The sequence below is a fragment of the Bufo gargarizans genome, chromosome 9 (assembly GCF_014858855.1).
Source record: "Bufo gargarizans isolate SCDJY-AF-19 chromosome 9, ASM1485885v1, whole genome shotgun sequence".
In the NCBI taxonomy this organism is placed as follows: Eukaryota; Metazoa; Chordata; class Amphibia; order Anura; family Bufonidae; genus Bufo; species Bufo gargarizans.
This window is the reverse complement of record NC_058088.1, coordinates 145,636,757-145,659,732: the sequence shown is the minus strand read 5'-3', so window position 1 is coordinate 145,659,732 and position 22,976 is coordinate 145,636,757.

Genomic DNA, 22,976 nt, shown 5'->3' with positions numbered 1-22,976 from the left:
GCACAGGTTAAAATGTGGGCAACTCTGCTGTCGTTGCGCAGGCACTGCAGCATGTAGTCGCTCATGTGTGCCAGGCTGCCCAGGGGTAAGGACAAGCTGTCCTCTGTGGGAGGCGTATCGTCATCGTCCTGCCTTTCCCCCCCAGCCACGCACCAGTGATGGACCCGAGCTGCGTTGGGTGCCACCCCGCTGTGACCATGCTTCATCCACCTCCTCTTCATCCTCGTCCTCCTCATCCTCCAGTAGTGGGCCCTGGCCGGCCACATTTGTACCTGGCCTCTGCTGTTGCCAAAAACCTCCCTCTGAGTCACTTCGAAGAGACTGGCCTAAAAGTGCTAAAAATGACCCCTCTTCCTCCTCCTCCTCCTCCTCCTCCTCCTCCTCCTCCTCCTCCTGGGCCACCTCCTCTTCCATCATCGCCCTAAGTGTTTTCTCAAGGAGACATAGAAGTGGTATTGTAACGCTGATAACGGCGTCATCGCCACTAGCCATGTTGGTGGAGTACTCGAAACAGCGCAACAGGGCACACAGGTCTCGCATGGAGGCCCAGTCATTGGTGGTGAAGTGGTGCTGTTTTGTAGTGCGACTGACCCGTGCGTGCTGCAGCTGAAACTCCACTATGGCCTGCTGCTGCTCGCACAGTCTGTCCAGCATGTGCAAGGTGGAGTTCCACCTGGTGGGCACGTCGCATATGAGGCGGTGAGCGGGAAGGCCGAAGTTACGCTGTAGCGCAGACAGGCGAGCAGCAGCAGGATGTGAACGCCGGAAGCGCGAACAGACGGCCCGCACTTTATGCAGCAGCTCTGACATGTCGGGGTAGTTGTGAATGAACTTCTGCACCACCAAATTCAGCACATGCGCCAAGCAAGGGATGTGCGTCAAATTGGCTAGTCCCAGAGCTGCAACGAGATTTCGCCCATTATCACACACCACCAGGCCGGGCTTGAGGCTCACCGGCAGCAACCACTCGTCGGTCTGTTGTTCTATACCCCGCCACAACTCCTGTGCGGTGTGGGGCCTGTCCCCCAAACATATGAGTTTCAGAATGGCCTGCTGACGTTTACCCCGGGCTGTGCTGAAGTTGGTGGTGAAGGTGTGTGGCTGACTGGATGAGCAGGTGGAAGAAGAGGAGGAGGAAGCCGAGAAGGAGGAGGTGGCAACAGGAGGCAAAGAATGTTGCCCTGCGATCCTTGGCGGCGGAGGGACGTGCGCCAAACAGCTCTCCGCCTGGGGCCCAGCTGCCACTACATTTACCCAGTGTGCAGTTAGGGAGATATAGCGTCCCTGGCCATGCTTACTGGTCCACGTATCTGTGGTTAGGTGGACCTTGCTACAGATGGCGTTGCGCAGTGCACACTTTATTTTATCGGATACTTGGTTGTGCAGGGAAGGCACGGCTCTCTTGGAGAAGTAGTGGCGGCTAGGAACAACATACTGTGGGACAGCAAGCGACATGAGCTGTTTGAAGCTGTCTGTGTCCACCAGCCTAAATGACAGCATTTCATAGGCCAGTAGTTTAGAAATGCTGGCATTCAGGGCCAGGGATCGAGGGTGGCTAGGTGGGAATTTACGCTTTCTCTCAAATGTTTGTGAGATGGAGAGCTGAACGCTGGCGTGTGACATGGTTGAGACGCTTGGTGACGGAGGTGGTGGTGGTGGTGTTGGTGGTACATCCCCTGTTTGCTGGGCGGCAGGTGCCAACGTTCCTCCAGAGGCGGAGGAAGAGGCCGAGGCGGCAGCAGCAGAATAGGCCGAGGCGGCAGCAGCAGAAGAGGTAGCAGGGGGAGCCTGAGTGACTTCCTTGGTTTTAAGGTGTTTACTCCACTGCAGATCATGCTTTGCATGCAGGTGCCTGGTCATGCAGGTTGTGCTCAGGTTCAGAACGTTAATGCCTCGCTTCAGGCTCTGATGGCACAGCGTGCAAACCACTCGGGTCTTGTCGTCAGCACATTGTTTGAAGAAGTGCCATGCCAGGGAACTCCTTGAAGCTGCCTTTGGGGTGCTCGGTCCCAGATGGCGGCGGTCAGTAGCAGGCGGAGTCTCTTGGCGGCGGGTGTTCTGCTTTTGCCCACTGCTCCCTCTTTTGCTACGCTGTTGGCTCGGTCTCACCACTGCCTCTTCCTCCGAACTGTGAAAGTCAGTGGCACGACCTTCATTCCATGTGGGGTCTAGGACCTGCATCGACTTCCACCCAGTCTTGATCCCTGACCTCCTGTTCAGTCTGCACACTGCAGAAAGACGCAGCAGTTGGCACCTGTGTTTCGTCATCATCAGAGACATGCTGAGGTGGTATTCCCATGTCCTCATCATCAGGAAACATAAGTGGTTGTGCGTCAGTGCATTCTATGTCTTTCACCGCTGGGGAAGGGCTAGGTGGATGCCCTTGGGAAACCCTGCCAGCGGAGTCTTCAAACAGCATAAGAGACTGCTGCATAACTTGAGGCTGAGACAGTTTCCCTGGTATGCATGGGGGTGATGTGACAGACTGATGGGGTTGGTTTTCAGGCGCCATCTGTGCGCTTTCTGCAGAAGACTGGGTGGGAGATAATGTGAACGTGCTGGATCCACTGTCGGCCACCCAATTGACTAATGCCTGTACCTGCTCAGGCCTTACCATCCTTAGAACGGCATTGGGCCCCACCATATATCGCTGTAAATTCTGGCGGCTACTGGGACCTGAGGTAGTTGGTACACTAGGACCACCACGACCATGTCCGCGTCCGAGTCCTTTACTAGATGTTTTCCTCATTGTTATCGTTCACCACAACAACAAAAATATTATTTGGCCCAATGTATTGAATTCAAATTCAGGCCTTTTTTTACAGACACCTAACACTATCTGGCTATCTATTTAGGTACCGTATTACACTAATACAGGCACAGCAATAACCACAGATTTAGCTGACTATAAATTTGAGGCCTATTATTTAGGCGCTGGGTGACAGGTATACGTTTACGGACAGAATTAGACTGGGATATGCACAGTAGCGTGTGTGTGAAGTTATTGAGAATGACCCTATCAGCACCTTGAATCTAATATACCCTTTTAGGGATAAATTTAAAGTAGGCCTGATACAGCAGAAACCACTAATTTAGAGAATTGCTAAATTGGGAATTGTATTTCAACCCAGAACAAAAACTGTGCTTTGACGGACACTAAATAACTTGCCCAGCCACAGCAATAACCACAGATTTAGCTGACTATAAATTTGAGGCCTATTATTTAGGCGCTGGGTGACAGGTATAGGTTTACAGGACAGAATTAGGACAGAATTAGACTGGGATATGGCTAAAAAATAACCACACTATTGATGGTTAAATGCACTTGGTGTGACAGCTTGACCAACCACACTATTGAGGGTTAAATGCACTTGGTGACAGGCTCAGCTTGCCCCTGATGTAGTATATGGCTAAAAGAATAACCACACTATTGATGGTTAAATGCACTTGGTGTGACAGCTTGACTCTGATGTAGGGTATAGCCAAAAAACAACCACACTATTGAGGGTTAAATGCACTTGGTGACAGGCTCAGCTTGCCCCTGATGTAGTATATGGCCAAAAAATAACCACACTATTGCTGGTTAAATGCACTTGGTGTGACAGCTTGACCCTGATGTAGGATTTAGCCAAAAAACAACCACACTATTGAGGGTTAAATGCACTTGGTGGCACCTTGTGCTGGCGCACCACAAGACACAAAATGGCCACCGATCACCCCAGAAAAAATGAATGAAAAACGCTCTGGGCAGCCTAAAAACAGTGAGCAGTTGAATAGCAGCAGTTCAATGATCCACAGCTGCAGATCGATCACTGAATGAAGTCTTTTGGATGAGTTAATCACTGCCTAATCTCGCCCTAATGTCGCAGCTGCAACCTCTTCCTACACTGATCAGAGCAGAATGACGTGCGGCGCTACGTGACTCCAGCTTAAATAGAGGCTGGGTCACATGCTGCACTGGCCAATCACAACCATGCCAATAGTAGGCATGGCTGTGACGGCCTCTTGGGGCAAGTAGTATGACGCTTGTTGATTGGCTGCTTTGCAGCCTTTCAAAAAGCGTCAAGAAAGCAACGAACACCGAACCCGAACCCGGACTTTTACGAAAATGTTTGGGTTCGGGTCTGTGTCAGACACCCTAAAATTCGGTACGAACCTGAACTATACAGTTCGGGTTCGCTCATCTCTAGTGTCAAGCCATGTGGTTTTGTCGGCCATTTTGTCTTCCTTTGTGTGTCAAGCCATGTGTCACAAGGGTGTCAAGACCCACGCCTGACTCCGTTATACCCGGGGTCAGGAAGTCGCAGCGGTTGGCTGCGCGCTCTATGTAAGATAGGGCTGTTTCCTTATGGTAGCTTTCTGGGTTTGCTTTGCAACCCTTTTTGGCTCACTCAGGGATCCGTAGCTCCTTCTCCTCAGCTGTTCCTTGTCCAGCACTCCCAACCTCCTTATATTCCCCTCTCACACTTCTCTGGTTGCCAAATATAGAGCTTCCTGCCTGGACTTCTATACTGACCCACTGGAGCTGTGTTGCTGCATTCTCTGGTTGTTGGTCCAGAACGTTTCCCTCCTGGATCCCTGTTGGACCTTTGGGGTCTGCTGTGGTCGCCCACCTGGGTTTATGTGTTTGTCTGTATTGTCTGTCCTCTCCCTGGTGTTTCCCTTTTAGTGTCAGTGGTGCGGACTAGCGATCCCACCGGCCCGTTCACTATCTAGGGCTCATTTTAGGGAAAGCCAGGGTTTAGGCACGTGATCGCCGCACGGGTGAGGAACCCGTCTAGGGACGTCAGGGCAGTCAGGTGCCAGCCGCAAGGTGAGTCAGACGTGGGTCTTGACACCCTCGTGACACCATGTGATTTTGTCGTCCATCTTTGATTTTCTTTGTGCGAAGACCATGCGACTTTGGCAGACATCTTGGTTAGTTTGGTGCTTCAGGTTTTAACAAGTAATTCTTTTAGTTTAAGCTGGTTATCTTTTAGCTTTTAATTTTGGTGTCTATGGAAAGTGATTTGTTTGTTTTTGCCTCAAATGTCAGTTTTGTCCGAAATAGTTATTTTGCCTTCTTGTAACCTTTCTGTAACCTTTCTATGTACAGTTTGATTTTGTTTTGGTAAGTTTTGTGCTGGATATTGGTTGAGTGTTCAATTATGGTATAGCTCAGGGACCAGTCTGATACATGAAGAGGGCATTGGCTATTTGCTCGGTCCTCCCCAATTGCCTAACCCCATACACCGAGCCCCTCCCCCAAACCCCAAAGAAATAAACACGCCACACCACTGCTTGGATTTAATCGGCCACAGCAGCCGTTTATTTAAATACATACAAATTAAATAACATAAGTTAACCAATGACGAGGGAGGTCCTAGAAGCCCCAATAACTTAATAACACTGGAACACCTACGTCACCATCTTACCCCCAGCCGTTGAACCCAGCTCGGAGGCAGCAACTGATGGCCACGTAATTAGTTCCTACCAGCTCCTCAATGAGAGTCCAGCCCCTCCCGCAGGGCCCTCCCATCCTCAGGTACCACCATATTCCTCCACTTCAAGGACCTCCCCCGCCTCCAACAACGCTCAGCTTTACCACCTCAACCCTGCGCGTCTCCCCACATACGTAACGCAATTTCAACACCACTCTGGAGCCCCAGAGACCACAGATCCGTCCCCACCGCATTTAGGTGCACGCCATCAGCCCTCCAAAATGCACCCTCCCCTTTCTCCAGCACCTCATGCCGCACCACCACCCCGCCATTCCGCGCCATAAACCGGCCCACCGCCCTATTCACCTTGATCCGCGCCTTATTAAGCCTCTCCACCGACCTCGCATCTCTCCAAACCTTCCGCGGAACAATGTCAGACCAGACCGTGATCACCCCCGGAAACAAAGCCCAAATCCTGAGCAAGTCGAACTTAATATCGCGAACCAACTCCCTAAAAGGCCGCTTACCCAAGTCATTCCCCCCCACGTGCAAAACCAACACGTCCGGGGGACGGTCCAACCGCACAAAATGATGCACCTCCCTCATCACCCCGCCCCACAACATACCTCTCACCCCTAACCACCGGACCGTAGCCAACTCCGGACTGAAACCCAACTGTCGCCCACTCGGCCGCACATCCGCTCTGATCGCACCCCAAAACACATAAGAGTGCCCCAAAATCCACACCAACGCCGCCGCCGTCCGACCTGCGAACACAAAAGAACATAATTAACACCAAACCACCACCCCAATCCCATTACAACAAAGCAGGCCGCACATAGGATTTAAAACGCACCGACTCCCACCGCCCAATCCTCCTAATCACTTCCTCACTGGCGCCCAGCCTGGCGGCCTCAGTCGCCGCACCAATCCGGAACGAATGCCCAGAATAATCCTTGACCGGCACCCCCAACGCCCTCAAACACTTCCTAAAGACCGCCAGAAATTGAAACCTAGACAAAAAGGAACCATCCTCATGCCTAAGGAAAGGAACACCGTCCCTCACCAGGCCCGCCCCATAAGACCGCACACACCGAACTGGGCACACAATACACCCTGGAACCGAAAAAACAACATGAAACGACGCCCCCTGCCCTCCTGATCCGTTTTCGACCTGCGAATCCGAACGGACAACCTGTCCCCCATCAACTCGATATCCTCACTCCTCAGCCCCCCCGCTCGACGAACACTGTCACACACCAATTCCCCCAAGCGAAAGGCGCCAAAAAACGCCAACGCAAACGCGGCCCTAAACAGCCCCAACTCCCACCCGGAACTGCAAATCCCACTCAACTGTTCACCCATCCGCCCCAACAACTCAAAAGACACCGGCCTCCGACAATCCGGCCCCCTGCACGCGCCCCTCCGCCAACCCTTCAAAACCTGCCGTACCAAAAATTCCTTCGTCAAATCCCGCAGCCCCCGCAGCCGGAAACCGAACGCGACCCCTGCAATAAAATGGTTCACCTTTTGACACCGACCACCCCTCGCCCTTCAGCTGTCCTAACAATATCAACAACCTCACATCCCCATCACCGCCCCCAGCCCCCCAAGCCCCAGTTCCAAGACTCCCAGATCGCCCACGCCTTACCATACTCCCTCCACGTACCCGGGCTCAACGAATCCCTCAACATCCCCATCACTTCTCCTCCAAGATCCCCCACAGCCACGACGGACACTCCAGACCCACCGCCTCCGCTTCTGGCGCTAGAAGCCGGAACCGCTCCCACTGTGAACGAGAAAGAGAATCCGCCACTGAATTAGACACACTAGCCACATGCTCCGCCACCACCCACACACTAATAGACAAGCAGCGCAACACAAAAAACTGCAACAGCCGCACCACCGGCGGAGAAGATGCGGACAAACTGTTGATAGCCTGAACCACCCCCAGATTGTCGCAATGAAAGCGCACCTTCCTGTTCCCCAATCTCTCCCCCCACAACACCACCGCCATCACAATGGGAAAAAGCTCTAACAAAGCCACATTCCTCACCCACCCCCGACTGACCCACGAGTCCGGCCACACGCCTGCGCACCACTGACCCTGGCAATAAGCCCCAAAACCCACCCCCCCGACGCGTCAGTATATAACTCCAACTCCACACTATCACACAATTCCTCCATGACCAACGACCTACCATTGTACTGACCTAAAAACTCCGCCCACACCCTCAAATCCCCTTTCAACTCCTTACGCAACCTGATAAAATGATGCGGCGCTGACACCCCTGCCGTAGCCGCGGCCAACCGTCTACAAAAAATCCTACCCATTGGCATAATCTGACAAGCGAAGTTCAATTTTCCCAACAATGACTGCAACGCCCGCAACCTAACCTTCTCCCCTCCTATGGCCCTGCCAATCTCCTGCCGCAAATCCTCCAACTTATCCTGGGGAAGTCTGCACTCCATCCGCTCCGTGTCTATAACAATCCCCAAAAAACACAATTCCGTCACCGGACCAACTGTCTTCTCCCGCGCCAACGGTACCCCAAAACGCGCAAAAACCGACTGCACCGTGTGCAGCAACAAAGAACACACCCGTGAATTCCCCGCACCCAAACACAAAAAATCATCCAAGTAATGGATAACAGATGAACAACCGGAAACCTCCACCACCACCCATTCCAGAAACGAGCTAAAAGTCTCAAAATACGCACATGAGAGAGAGCACCCCATCGGCAAGCACCTATCCACAAAATACTCCCCATCCCAAAAACAGCCCAACAAACCCATGCTCTCCACGTGCACCGGCAGCAAACGAAATGCCGCCTCCACATCAACCTTAGCCATCAACGTCCCCCGCCCCAACCGCCTTACCCATCTCACAGCCGCATCAAAGGACGTATAGACCACCGAACAAAGTTCAGGAGCTATACCATCATTGACCGACGCCCCTTTCGGGTAAGACAAGTGATGAATGAGCCGAAACTTATTCGGCTCCTTCTTCGGCACCACGCCCAGCGGAGACACCCTCAACCCCGGGATCGGCGGTTCCTTGAATGGACCCGCCATCCGCCCCAACTCCACTTCCTTCCATAACTTCTCCGTCACCACATCCGCATGATCAAGCGCGGACCTAAGATTCTTATGAACCATAGGCCCCGCCGTAACAACCGACGGAATCCGAAAACCAAAACTAAAACCATCCCCCAACAAAACAGCCGCAACCCGATCCGGGTACCTATCTAGGAACACCTGCATCTCTTCCAACCGCACCGGCGTCCGTCCCCTTTCCAGCACCATCCCCGCCCCTATTCCTGCCCCCTTTGAAGCAACGATTGGCGCCATGGGCCCCCCCACACCCCGTGCACTCGTGCTTAAACTTGCACTTGGCCCCAAATCTGCAATTTCCTTCGTTAAATAGGAAACACAACCCCTTTGCCGACGCCGCTGCCAAGGCACCCGGGGAAGACCCCCCCGGACTCCCCCTGAAAGGACTGCCCAGTCCTGGGAGCCGCCGTCACCCTCAACCACAACCCAATGTCCTTATGATCCCATCGGATATCGGGCCTAACCGCCTTCCACTGCCGGAACTGCTCATCATACCGGAGCCAACCCATACCCCCATAAACCCTAAACGCCTCCCCAATCGCGTCCTGGTAGCAAAACAGCGCCGAACAACAATCCGGCGACCGCTCCCCAATGACACTCGCCAATATGGCAAACGCCTGCAACCAATTAGCAAAAGTAAGCGGGATCAACCGATGCCGCCGCTTATCCTCATCCTCCTTCTTCCCCTCATCCTTCTTACCCCTATCCAAGTTAAACCGTTCCAACGGAAGCAGCGAGAATATCTCCACATACTCCCCCTTCCAAATCTTCTCCCTCACCTCCTGTTTCAAATGAGCCCCCAACGGCCCCTCAAAGCAGACGTACACCTCCCCGCGCGCCCTATCATCCAACCTCTGCACCTCCTCCTCTCCCCCCGCCTGCGTTTCCACTGACACCGACCCCCCCACAACCCCCGGCGACCCTGCCACGGCCCCCGGAACCACCCCCCACCCCGGCAACGGAGACCCCGCACCCGCCCCCATACCCGATAACCATCCCGCCAGACCCCCCAACAACTGCCCCAAACCCCTACCAAACTCCCCCATGGACCCCCCCCCCCAGCAACCGGGAAACCCTGCGCTAACATGGAGCCCCACGCAATCTCACCAGGCACCGCGGGCGCTGTGACTCCCGCTGCCGCAGATCCTGACTCCCGCCGACCGGACACTTCACCGTCCCGGATCCTGGACGTCGACGGCTGTTCATCCCGGACCTCCTGCACGACCCTCTGCACAACACTGGACGGGCCCCGGGCGAAGACCTCGGCGCCCCCCACGGCAAGGGGATCCTCATCCGCGCTGCTCCCATCTTCTCTGGACCTGCGCCGGCATCCGTCACCACCCAGCGCAGCCCGAGGACCCACGACGTCGTCCAGAAGCCGAGCGGACCGCCCGCTTAAGGAGGGACAGGGCCGGTCCGCCGTTCCCGGTCCGGAATCCACCAGCACAGCCGCAGGGAGAGGGGGAAGGGGCGTCCCGCTCCGCTCAGGGCCCCGCCGCGTGACGGGATTCCTTCCACGGCAGGAGCGACTCGCAGAAGGCCGAGCGGCCGCTCTCCGCCGCGAAGGGTCCACAGAGGGGCTCCCTACTCGGCGCCGGGCCCGTGGGGTGACTTCAGGGCTTAGGCGCGGCGGCGGAACCGCCACGCCGCGGCCGGGCAGCCCGAACTGTGGGGGAAATCTCCGGAGCAGGGGACACCAAACAGGCACCCACCTGCTCCTGCAGCCAGCCAGGCCCCCGCACCTCCGCCTCACGCCGCAACCGCTCCAGCATGGCATCCACCGATAAGACAGGCGCCGACATCGTGCCGTCCTATTTCGCTCCCCTGGCCGCACTGAACGCTGCTCCGCCCACTTCCTCCTTCCCTGCTCCTGCCGCGCCCCCCGCTGCCTCGGCAACTCGCGCCTCCGCTGGATGCCGCCCCCCGCACCTCTTAACCCTTACCTCACCTTCCCTCGCCGCCACGCCTCTTCATGCGCGTCCTCCCCCACCGCTGCGCTCCTGTCCGGCCTGACTGGAATCATTGTGTGAACATCAGTGGCAGTTTAGCAGTGAAATTGTCCTATAGTTGATGATTCTGCTTAATATATGTATATCTGCGGCTGTTACACTGAATTGTAGAATTGTTTGGCATAGTTAATATGGGTACTATAGTGTATAAAGGAGGTACTTGTAGTTCTGTGCCAAAAGTATTGGGACAACTCCTAGAGATCGGTACCAGTGTATTTTTTTTGTAGCAACCATTGTGGTGTTTGTATTCCTGTACAATGTAAAGCATTTTTAAAGAAGTTGCAAAGTTGAAGGACACGGCAGCCATTCTTCAAGCTATGCAGGGATCTACTGATCCATGGCTGTAGGCTCAGAATTGTGCAGCAAACCTGATCGGTACCAGAAAATGGCGCAAAAGGAAAGGCAAGTATGCTTTGATTTTTGCTGTTGGGTGGATAGCGGATAAATATCAGGAGTCTTGTAGGCTGAAGCTGAGTTTAGAAGGAGAAGTGAAATATTTAAAAGTAGAAATTGGTAAATTGAGAACTCTTGTCCAGCAGGCTGCTGAAGCTAGCACTAATTATGAATGTACTGTTAGGTGTAATACTTTGCAAGGAGAATGAATGGTTGTCTGAAAGCCTGACGCACGCACAGGGTGCTGTAAGGGAATTGTCTGCTCTCTGCAGAAGGACAGAAGTTGAACTTTCTCAGTGCTTAGCGCAGCCAGAGTCATTGAAACAACCGTTAGAGAGTAATGTGTCTGGGGTTAGAGAGAATGTATGGGCTGTAAGTATGGAGAAGTCTGAGGACTGTGGTTCAGATAGTGGAACTGACTCGGGGATGGAGATGGACAATTTGTCTGACCCTGGAGTTGGAAGTGTTAACACAATGCCAGAAGATTCCTCAAATGGAAGTAGCGCAATGGTGGCTGCAAAAGTCAATCATGGTAATTAAGCAGGGAGTACAGAACACTGTTTCAATCCGGAAGAACCGAGTGAAGTACACCTGGCCTGAGGGGAAAACTGAGGTTAGGGAAGCAGAGGAGGCTTTATCTGGGCTGACTTTGTTGAAACAAGCCAGATCCACTAAACCTGGGCCTGCTGAAACACAGAGTCTCCAATTGTCACTTCCACCTCCACTACTGACTAGTGTTGAGCTTGAATATTCGAATAGCGAATATTAATCTCGAATATCGTAACTTCGTAAATTCGTGAATATTACAAATATAGTGCTATATATTCGCTATATCGAATATTCGTAATTTTTTTACATCTGAAAACATGATTCCTCCCTGCTTCTTTCTTGTGGGTCGATAAGTAATTGGCCCACAAGCAACTTAAGCAGGGAGGAATCATGTTTTCATATGGAAAATAAAATGAAAATGAATATATAGCAATATAGTGAATATATTCATTATTTTAGAATTTTTTCCTATCTGTACAGTTGTTCGCATACTCCTCCCCCGACAAGCGTCCCCATCACCATGGGAACGCCTGTGGGTTAGAAAATACCATCGGATCTGAGTTTTCCCTGAGATCGTGAAAACTCAGATCAGATTGTATATTCTAACCCACAGGCGTTCCCATGGTGACGGGGACGCTTGTCGGGAGCAGTATGCCAAAGTGGAATAACAGTACATATTGGGGAAAAAAGGACGAATATTCTAAATAACTAATATATTCGCTATATTGCTATAACTTCGTCTTTTAGAATATTACAAATATAATAAAAGGCAAAGTTATAGCAATATCGCTTATATTCGCAAAATACACATATAGACTGCCATTTAGCTAATATAGTGCTATAGTATTTTTTTCTTATAGTGTCAATTTTTTCCAAAACTGAAGTTCAGAAGAGGCAAAAAAAATAAATAATAAAAAATTACAGCACTATATTAGTTAAATTAGTCTATATGTGTATTTTACGAATATTCGTTATATTGCTATAACTTTGATTTTTAGAATATTCGTAATATTCTAAAAGACGAAGTTATAGCAATATTGCGAATATATTAGTTATATTAGTTATTTAGAAAATTAGAAAAAAAAAGATTATAGCACTATATTAGCTAAATTAGTCTATATGTGTATTTTACGAATATTTGTTATATTGCTATAACTTCGTTTTTTAGAATATTCACAAATACACAAATAATTAAATCGCATATTGTTTGCGATAAATAGAATAATGACGAATATTCAATTTCGATGAATATAAGACGAATACTCAATCGAATAAGGACGATGAGAAGGGGGGGAAGTGGTGCAGAAAACAACATCTTCAAACTTTTTACTAACCATTCTAGTCTCTCAACTGTCAATCAATTTTCTAACCTAGTAGGGAATCACTTCAAGAACTATCACGACTGCCTTTTCTTTGACAGTACTTGGGTCAGATTTTTGCAAAGAAAAAATCACGGCCGATCCATGGCCTGAATGTTCCGCCGTAGCCTTTTATTCCATTAGGGATGCCCTTAGGCAGCCCCACGGGTTATCACCCGATGTCCACCACCGGGTTCGGGAGTCTCTCCTGGACCCAGACTGAATAACCAATGTTCATTCTAGTCAACCAGAAGATTGGGTCATGCTAAAGAAACATCCGAGGACGGGACTAAAGCCGAGATATCTTGGGCCATTCCAGGCGCTGCTGATGATGCCAAGTTCTCTGAAGTTCGAGGGACGAGACAACTGGATCTACACCAGTCATTGCAAGAATCTGCTAGACTACGTAAGAAAATGAAGCATATCACTTTTGTTTATTTGTTTAGTTTAGTTTTTAGGGAGGGAAACACAACTCAAACTAGCAGGGCCACATGGAGGCATTTGTTGATAACACATAACGATACATTCCTAAAGGGTAATATTAGCTATAGGTTTAATAGTAGCTCTGGCTCCTCGCTTGTTAATCCTGTATGGGTGTCCAGGCAGCTAGGCGGCCTATAGATGTGGTAAAGGGCATAAGTTTGTGGGATCCTCCAGTTGTGAGGAAGGTATAATGGTCAACCTTACTAATGAAACCCACGATCTCTTTAAAAACACCCATAGACCAGATTATATTTGCTGGAAAGGGAGTGATCCCCCAGTCTATTCAGTTATTACCGTCAGAAGTTCTTGTGTGGAGTCAACAGTTCTGTATTTCCTATGCGGATTAGCCGCTTATAAGGTAATTCCCCCTAATGCCAGAGGTTCATGTGTCCTGGTGAAGCTTGCCCCTGCATCTTACGTTGCAGCCGATTGGGAGGAACTGATGGTGTAGAAGGAGGTAAGAAGGGCAGGGAGAGCTGGAAGGAAGTTGTTTTCTGGCTGGACGGGATGGGGAGTTGGACTTATGAAGCGATTGAACAAATTCTCGTACATAGTGTATGAGATGTTCAATGAAACCATTGAGGCAGTGAGAGAGATCACCGAGAAACAACGACAGTAGAACGTCCAAAGGAGGGTTTATCTGAATTAGATGATGGTAGTGCCTGGCTAGCAGGCACCAGTGACAAGGGTCCGGCCCATACTGACAGGAGCAGGGCAGAGGCAGAGCTCTGACTAGTGAGGGATGGAATCCTTTCACGGCTTTGGGTTGTTTGGGGGATTTCCTGTTTTCCATAGGTAACTGGTTGAAGGATAAAGGAGTAAATATCCTAAAGTTGTTCATTTTTCTCTTTATCCTATATATCCTGGTGAGAATTTCCCGCTGTTTGATCGATCAGATCGGCCAGGCACGTGCAGATCACATCCTCATCGCAGCTCACGGATATACCACAGATCAACCTACATCAGGACCTCCCTCAGAGTCAACTCCCTGAAGACTCGAGCCGACGTATGGAGCATCATCATGGAGTCAATGGCACCCAAGGGGGCACCACAATCGATCAGGGCAAGCTGAGGAAACCAAAGATTCAGCAAGAGACTCAAAGAACAGAGGGGACATATGACAAAGAGGAGGGAACTGTCATGGAAATTTTTATTAGCATAGGATGACTATAGTGGACTTTCTCTTTAGCTTAGGAATGTTATGTAGGTTTAGTTTGTATATGCCTCCCTGTGTAAGGTCTGACCGGATTTCGGTTATAAAAGAGCGTGATCGATGCGATGCGGACGTTACAAGGAAAATTCTATAGATCAGCACTCGGGTTCCTACTCCCCCATGTGAAAGCCGCCACCGTTGGTTTGAGGGGGATCTAATGGCTGCTGGCTCTGAGAGCAATGTTCTTAGTGAAAGCTACCAGAGGGTCCTCATCAGCAATGGTGGGGTATAGCACGCTGATGCCGGACTCAATGAACCATGGGGGACCCCAACATGCTGCAAAACATTGGTTGGTGGGACTGATGTCCATGTGAATGCTATATCACCCTTCTTGGTCAACCCTGTTTTTAAAGACCTTCCTCAGGGATGATCCCCCTTTCGGAACCATGTCTAACAGAGGTTCACTTTGAGTCAGTAGTGGATTTGTACCAGATTAAATGGATGTTGTCCGATTAGGGCCATATCTGTTTAAGTAAAAGGCTGATTTATTTGGAAGCATTTGCACGTGTTCTGGGTGTGATGATGGATTGTGAGCATGTTTGAGCTCCACCCACCGGCACACTCAGGAAGTGTGCAAATGTGTACCTTCCAGTTCTGAAATGTATTCCTGTTGGTCAAGGCATGAGGTGGATTGTACCTGCCTATCTGTAATATTACTGGGCGGCCATGTGCCATGGAGGGCGAGGTTAGCCCAGTAAAAGGTCTGAGTCAGGTTAAGTGATGGTGGTTTCTCATCTTCCTGTATCATCACCTCCTGTATGTTTGTTACATGAAGGAAGTGGTCGGGTGACGGGCCTGCCCCTTTCTATTGTTACACCTTTTTGTGACTAAGAAAAGTGAAGAGACTGGGCAGGAGCAAGAGGCAGTGCTCAGCAGAAACTCAACATGAAAACACCTTTGTCTGAGTCTTGAAGAGGTTTAGCTTTCCTTACACAAAGTCTGATGCAAACGAATTTCTACTACACTGATGACCTCCATGAAATCACGTACATACGATGGAAGATAAGTGACAAAAGGCCAAAGTATGCGATCAACAAAAGTGCTAATGTGGTGCGTGAGACTGGCAGTACCGGAGATAATTGGCCTGCCATTCAATGGGTCCAGACCTTTACGAACCTTGGGTAGGGAATACAGACACGCTAGTTGAGGATGTAATGGAAGCAGAAATCTATATTCTGGCTCACTGATAAGCTTTTCATGGAGGGCCATGGTCAAAATCGCACCAAGCTCTTTACGGTCTGCTATGATAGGATTCAATAGGAAAATGTTGTAACAGGACCTATCATTAAGAATCCGCAGACACATTTGCGTATATTGATCTTGGTTCATAACGACCACGTTCCCCCCCTTGTCAGACGGTTTGATGACAATTGTCTTATAATTCTCTAGAGCCATCAAACCCCTGCTCTCAGCCCACGATAAATTGGTATGTCCTGAATTGAAGCCAGACAAAGCTCACAGTTGGTTCACTACCACCTTCAAAAAAATATCCATTGGTGTGTGGTCCCCAACAGGAGGGTTCTTGGTAGAGGATGGCTTGAGGTGCGTAAAGGGTCCCTCCCCTAGACCCCTATTGCTCTCCTCCAAAAGACCTGCCAAAATATTAACATTGGCAAGATCCTCCTTCTCAATGCCTAATTCCAGACATTGTCTCCTATCGTGCGTGGAGAAACATTTGCGCCATTTAAACCTACGAACAAATAAATGGAGATCCCTAACCCAACTAAACAAATCAAATTTGTTGGTGGGGACAAAGGATAAACCCTTACTCAGGACTGCCATTTCGTCAGTACTCAGCGACCTGTTTGATAAATTGATAATCTGCATATCAGCCGAGGTGCCAGGTGAATTGCAGATTGCTTTTTTGTTTTTTTGTTTTCAAGCATAATAGAGTTGCATATCTGTCAATTCTTAAATCTGTATAAACCAGTCTATTTTTTAAAGAGGAAGAATAGTATGATATTTAATAGAGTAATATGTAATATCTCATGCAGAATATTACTTTATTAAAAAAAAGGTAAAGAATTGGTTTTACTGTAGAAAAAAATATTTTGTGTGGTCAATTAAATTAATCAATATAATTTTTATTTATAAAAATTCCACAAACATACCCAAAGATATATGACTGAATGAATAAGGATAAAAAAGTTACACTTACATAAATGATTTTTTATTAGGATAATATTTTCAATAATATATAAACATCTATATTATGCTGACATATAATATGGTAATAAATGAATATGGTACACTGTGATAATATACTGTAGGTTAGCTATAATCACCAACTTTGGTGTAGTAATAGGAAAGAAGAAGATATCTTTAATTAATCAAGACTAAATTCACCAGGAAATGTAATGTTTTCTAGAGACTGTAATATTCATGAAGTCTATAGTAGAGTTGAGCGGACACCTGGATGTTCGGGTTCAGCCGAACTTCACAAAAAAGTTTGAGTTCGGGACCCGAAATTGACCCCGAACCCGAACCCCATTGAAGTCAATGGGGACCCGAACTTTTAAGGCACTAAAATGGCTGTAAAAAATTCATGGAAAGGGCTACAGTGCTGCAGATGGCATCAAAATGTGGTTAAGAGCATGGCAAGTGCTCTGCAAACAAATGTGGGTAGGGAAATGACTTTAAATAACATAAAATACATACAAATAAAAAATTATAATCTTGATCTAGGAGGACGAGGTCCATATGGAGTAGGAGGTTGAGGAGGCAGTGGATGTGGCGGTGTAGATGGTTTAAAATGTATTTACATTTTTTTTAAATTAGGGTACACCCCAAAACATTGGGAAATATAACCTGTGATACCCCCCCCCCCCCAGTCGTGCTAAATACACGTTCAGACAATACACTGACCCAGAAGTTGCAGACCCATCAGTCAGTGCATGTAGGTGTGTGCACACATACTGCCCCACCATATCGCACATTCCCGTGATGTTCACGATCCAATTGGATATCTGCTCTATCAACTTTCGATGTTCTTTTCTGAGCCTACCATGTTGATCACGGTTATCGGCGAATCAGGGTTCCTCGCCGGAGAGGGAGCATGAGAAAGAGAGACTATATCCAAGACAGGTTAATTTTTTTTAATTAAATATGATCGAGCGGAAAAGTGGGACAAATTATTGAAGCGCAAATGTCGTACAAGTTGTTAAAGTTTAAGCATCAATTAAAGAAGAATTTTAGAAATGTATTTCCCTGTCACCTATGCAGAGCAGAGGTTTGTATACAGCAAAATTGGTAAAATGTCAACTTGTAACAGACGATTTTTTTGTAATTTATGTCCCTATCACCTATGCAGAGCAGGGGTTTAATCACGGCAAAAATGGTCAAATGTCACCCAAGAATGTAACAGACAAATTAGTTAAATGTTTTTACCTGTCTACTAGGTACAGCCGGGGTGTATCACACCCAAAAATTGGTGAATTTCACCCAAATATGTAACAGACAAATTAATGCCATTTTTTTTTACCTGTCTTCTAGGTATAGCAGTGGTCTATCACACACAAAAAGTGGTGAATTTCACCCAAAAATGTAACAGACAAATTAGTGTGAAATATCCAAAATACAACAATGAGCAATTGTGCTGTAGTATAACAATGGCTGGTTAAGGCCGGTATATATGTCTATTCTGCACCAGATACGGACAAGTCCTGTGGGATCCATGCCTGGTTCATTTTAATGAACGTGAGCTTGTCCACATTGGCTGTGAACAGGCTGCTGCACTTGTCTGTGATAACGCCCCCTGCCGTGCTAAACACACGATCAGATAAAACATTGGCTGCAGGGCTAGCCAGCACCTCCAAGTTATAAAGGGCAAGCTCAGGCCATGTGCCCAAATTAGAGACCCAGAAGTTGAAGGGGGAAGACCCGTCATGCAGTACGTGTAGGCGTGTGCACACATACTGCTCCACCATATTGCTGAGAAGCTGCTTTCTGATAAGATGTTCCATATCAACTGGTGGTGCTGGTTGTTGTGGCGTGCTGACAAAGCTTTTCCACATTTCGGCCATGCTAACCCTGCCTTCTGAGGAGCTGGTGATGCCCCAGCTGCGTTGGCGACCTCTTCATCCTCCTCTGCCTTCGCCTTGTGCTTCCACTGTGTCCCCGCTGCCAGGTGGGAATGACATCAGCAGCGCATCTACCAGCGTGCGCTTGTACTCACACATCTTACGATCACGCTCCAGTGATGGAATTAAGGACAGTACGTTGTGCTTGTAATGTGGATCAAGCAGCGTGGCCACCAAGTAATAAGCACAAGTTAGAATATGGGCAACACTGCAGCATGTAATCTCTCATGTGTGCCAGGCTGCCCAGAGGCAGTGAAAAGCTGTCCTCTGTGGGAGGTGTATCGTCTGTGTGCTCTGTATCTTTCCAGCCATGCACCAGTTATGGCCATGAGCTGGTTTGGGTGCCACCCTTCTGTGAACATGGTTCCTCCACCTCCATTTCCTCCTCCTCATCATCCTCCAGAATTGTGCCCTGGCTGGACAATTGTGTACCTGGCATTTGTGGGTGCAGGAACTCACCCTCGGAGCCACTTGTTAATGTCTGGCCGGAAACCCTATGGAATGATCCCTCTTCCTCCAGTGCCACATCCTCTTCCATCATCGCCAGCAGCGTTTTTTCAAGGAGGCATAGAATTGGGATAGTAACGCTGAGAACGACATTATCGGCACAGGACATGTTGGTGGAGAACTCGAAACAGCGCAACAAGGAACACAGGTCTCGCATGGAGGCCCAGTCATTGGTAGTGAAGTGGTGCTGTTCCGCAGAGCGACTCACACGTGCGTGCTGCAGCTGAAACTCCACTATCGCCTGCTGCTGCTCGCACAGTCTGGCCAGCATGTGAAAGGTGGAGTTCCACCTTGTGGGCATGTCCATGTCGCATATGAAGCGGTGAGTGGGAAGGCCGAAGTTACGCTGCAGCGCTGACAGGTGATCAGCAGCAGGGTGAGAATGTCGAAAGCACGCACACACGGCCCGCACTTTATGCAGCAGCTCTGACATATCGGGGTAATTTTTAAGGAACTTCTGCGCAACCCAATTAAGCACATGCGCCAGGCAAGGGATATGCTACGAGATTTCGCCCATTATCGCACACCACCAGGCCGGGCTTGAGGCTCACTGGCACCAACCACTCATCGGTCTGTTGTTCAAGGCTTGTCCACAGCTCCTGCGTGGTGTGCGGTTTGTCCCCCAAACAGATAAGTTTTAAAACTGCCTGCTGTTGTTTACCCCTGGCTGTACTGAAGTTGGTGGTGAAGGTGTTACGCTGACCGGATGAGGAGTCGGTTGAGGATTAGGAAGCGGAGTATGAGGAGGAAGCAACAGGAGTAGGGATGAGCGAACTCGAACTGTATAGTTCGGGTTCGTACCGAATTTTGGGGGGTCCGTGACACGGACCCGAACCCGGACATTTTAGTAAAAGTCAGGGTTCGGGTTCGGTGTTCGTCGCTTTCTTGGCGCTTTTTGACGCTTTCTTGGCGCTTTTTAAAAAGGCTGCAAAGCAGCCAATCAACAAGCGTCATACTACTTGCCCCAAGAGGCCGTCACAGCCATGCCTACTATTGGCATGGCTGTGATTGGCCAGAGCACCATGTGACCCAGCCTCTATTTAAGCTGGAGTCACATAGCGCTGCCCGTCACTCTGCTCTGATTAGCGTAGGGAGAGGTTGCGGCTGCGACAGTAGGGCGAGATTAGGCAGATTAACTCCTCCAAAGGACTTGATTATTGATCGATCTGCAGCTGTGGGTCATTGAGCTGCTGATACTCAATTGCTCACTGTTTTTAGGCTGCCCAGACCGTTTGTCAGTCACTTTTTTCTGAGGTGATCGGCGGCCATTTTGTGTCTTGTGGTGCGCCAGCACAAGCTGCGACCAAGTGCATTTAACCCTCAATGGTGTGGTTGTTTTTTGGCTAAAGCCTACATCAGGGTGAAGCTGTCACACCAAGTGCATTTAACCAGCAATAGTCTGTTTATTTTTTGGCCATATACTACATCAGGGGCAAGCTGCGCCTGTCACCAAGTGCATTTACCCTCAATAGTGTGGTTGGTCAAGCTGTCACACCAAGTGCATTTAACCAGCAATAGTCTGTTTATTTTTTGGCCATATACTACATCAGGGGCAAGCTGCGCCTGTCACCAAGTGCATTTAACCCTCAATGGTGTGGTTGTTTTTTGGCTAAAGCCTACATCAGGGTGAAGCTGTCACACCAAGTGCATTTAACCAGCAATAGTCTGTTTATTTTTTGGCCATATACTACATCAGGGGCAAGCTGCGCCCGTCACCAAGTGCATTTAACCCTCAGTAGTGTGGTTGGTCAAGCTGTCAAACCAAGTGCATTTAACGAGCAATAGTCTGTTCATTTTTTGGCCATATACTACATCAGGGGCAAGCTGCGCCCGTCACCAAGTGCATTTAACCCTCAGTAGTGTGGTTGGTCAAGCTGTCACACCAAGTGCATTTAACCAGCAATAGTCTGTTCATTTTTTGGCCATATACTACATCAGGGGCAAGCTGCGCCTGTCACCAAGTGCATTTAACCCTCAGTAGTGTGGTTGGTCAAGCTGTCACACCAAGTGCATTTAACCAGCAATAGTGTGGTTATTTTTTGGCCATATCCCAGTCTAATTCTGTCAGTAAATCTATACCGGTCACCCAGCGCCTAAATACTAGGCCTCAAATTTATATCCTGATAAATCTGTCGTTACCGCTGTACTGTTGTGGCTGGGCAAGTTATTTAGTGTCCGTCAAAGCACATTTTTTGTTCTGGTTTGAAATACAATTCCCAATTTAGCAATTTCATAATTTAGTGGTTTCTGCTATATCAGAGCTATTTGAAATCTATCCCTAAAAGGGTATATAATATTCAAGGTGCACATAGGGTCATTCAGAATAACTTCACACACACGCTACTGTGCATTTCCAAGTCTAATTCTGTCAGTAAATCCATACCGGTCACCCAGCGCCTAAATACTAGGCCTCAAATTTATATCCCGCTAAATCTGTCATTACCGCTGTACTGTTGTGGCTGGGCAAGTTATTTAGTGTCCGTCAAAGCACATTTTTTGTTCAGGGTTGAAATACAATTCCCAATTTAGCAATTTCATAATTTAGTGGTTTCTGCTATATCAGAGCTATTTGAAATCTATCCCTAAAAGGGTATATAATATTCAAGGTGCACATAGGGTCATTCAGAATAACTTCACACACACGCTACTGTGCATTTCCAAGTCTAATTCTGTCAGTAAATCCATACCGGTCACCCAGCGCCTAAATACTAGGCCTCAAATTTATATCCCGCTAAATCTGTCGTTACCGCTGTACTGTTCTGGCTGGGCAAGTTATTTAGTGTCCGTCAAAGCACATTTTTTGTTCTGGGTTGAAATACAATTCCCAATTTAGCAATTTCATAATTTAGTGGTTTCTGCTGTATCAGAGCTATTTGAAATCTATCCCTAAAAGGGTATATAATATTCAAGGTGCACATAGGGTCATTCAGAATAACTTCACACACACTGCTACTGTGCATTTCCAAGTCTAATTCTGTCAGTAAATCCATACCGGTCACCCAGCGCCTAAATACTAGGCCTCAAATTTATATCCCGCTAAATCTGTCGTTACCGCTGTACTGTTGTGGCTGGGCAAGTTATTTAGTGTCCGTCAAAGCACATTTTTTGTTCTGGGTTGAAATACAATTCCCAATTTAGCAATTTCATAATTTAGTGGTTTCTGCTGTATCAGAGCTATTTGAAATCTATCCCTAAAAGGGTATATAATAATCAAGGTGCACATAGGGTCATTCAGAATAACTTCACACACGCTACTGTGCATTTCCAAGTCTAATTCTGTCAGTAAATCCATACCGGTCACCCAGCGCCTAAATACTAGGCCTCAAATTTATATCCCGCTAAATCTGTCGTTACCGCTGTACTGTTCTGGCTGGGCAAGTTATTTAGTGTCCGTCAAAGCACATTTTTTGTTCTGGGTTAAAATACAATTCCCAATTTAGCAATTTCCTTATTTAGTGGTTTCTGCTGTATCAGAGCTATTTGAAATCTATCCCTAAAAGGGTATATAATATTCAAGGTGCACATAGGGTCATTCAGAATAACTTCACACACACGCTACTGTGCATTTCCAAGTCTAATTCTGTCAGTAAATCTATACCGGTCACCCAGCGCCTAAATACTAGGCCTCAAATTTATATTCAGCTGAATTTGAATACAATACATAGGGCCAAATAATATTTTTGTTGTTGTGGTGAACGATAACAATGAGGAAAACATCTAGTAAGGGACGCGGACGTGGACATGGTCGTGGTGGTGTTAGTGGACCCTCTGGTGCTGGGAGAGGACGTGGCCGTTCTGCCACATCCACACGTCCTAGTGTACCAACTACCTCAGGTCCCAGTAGCCGCCAG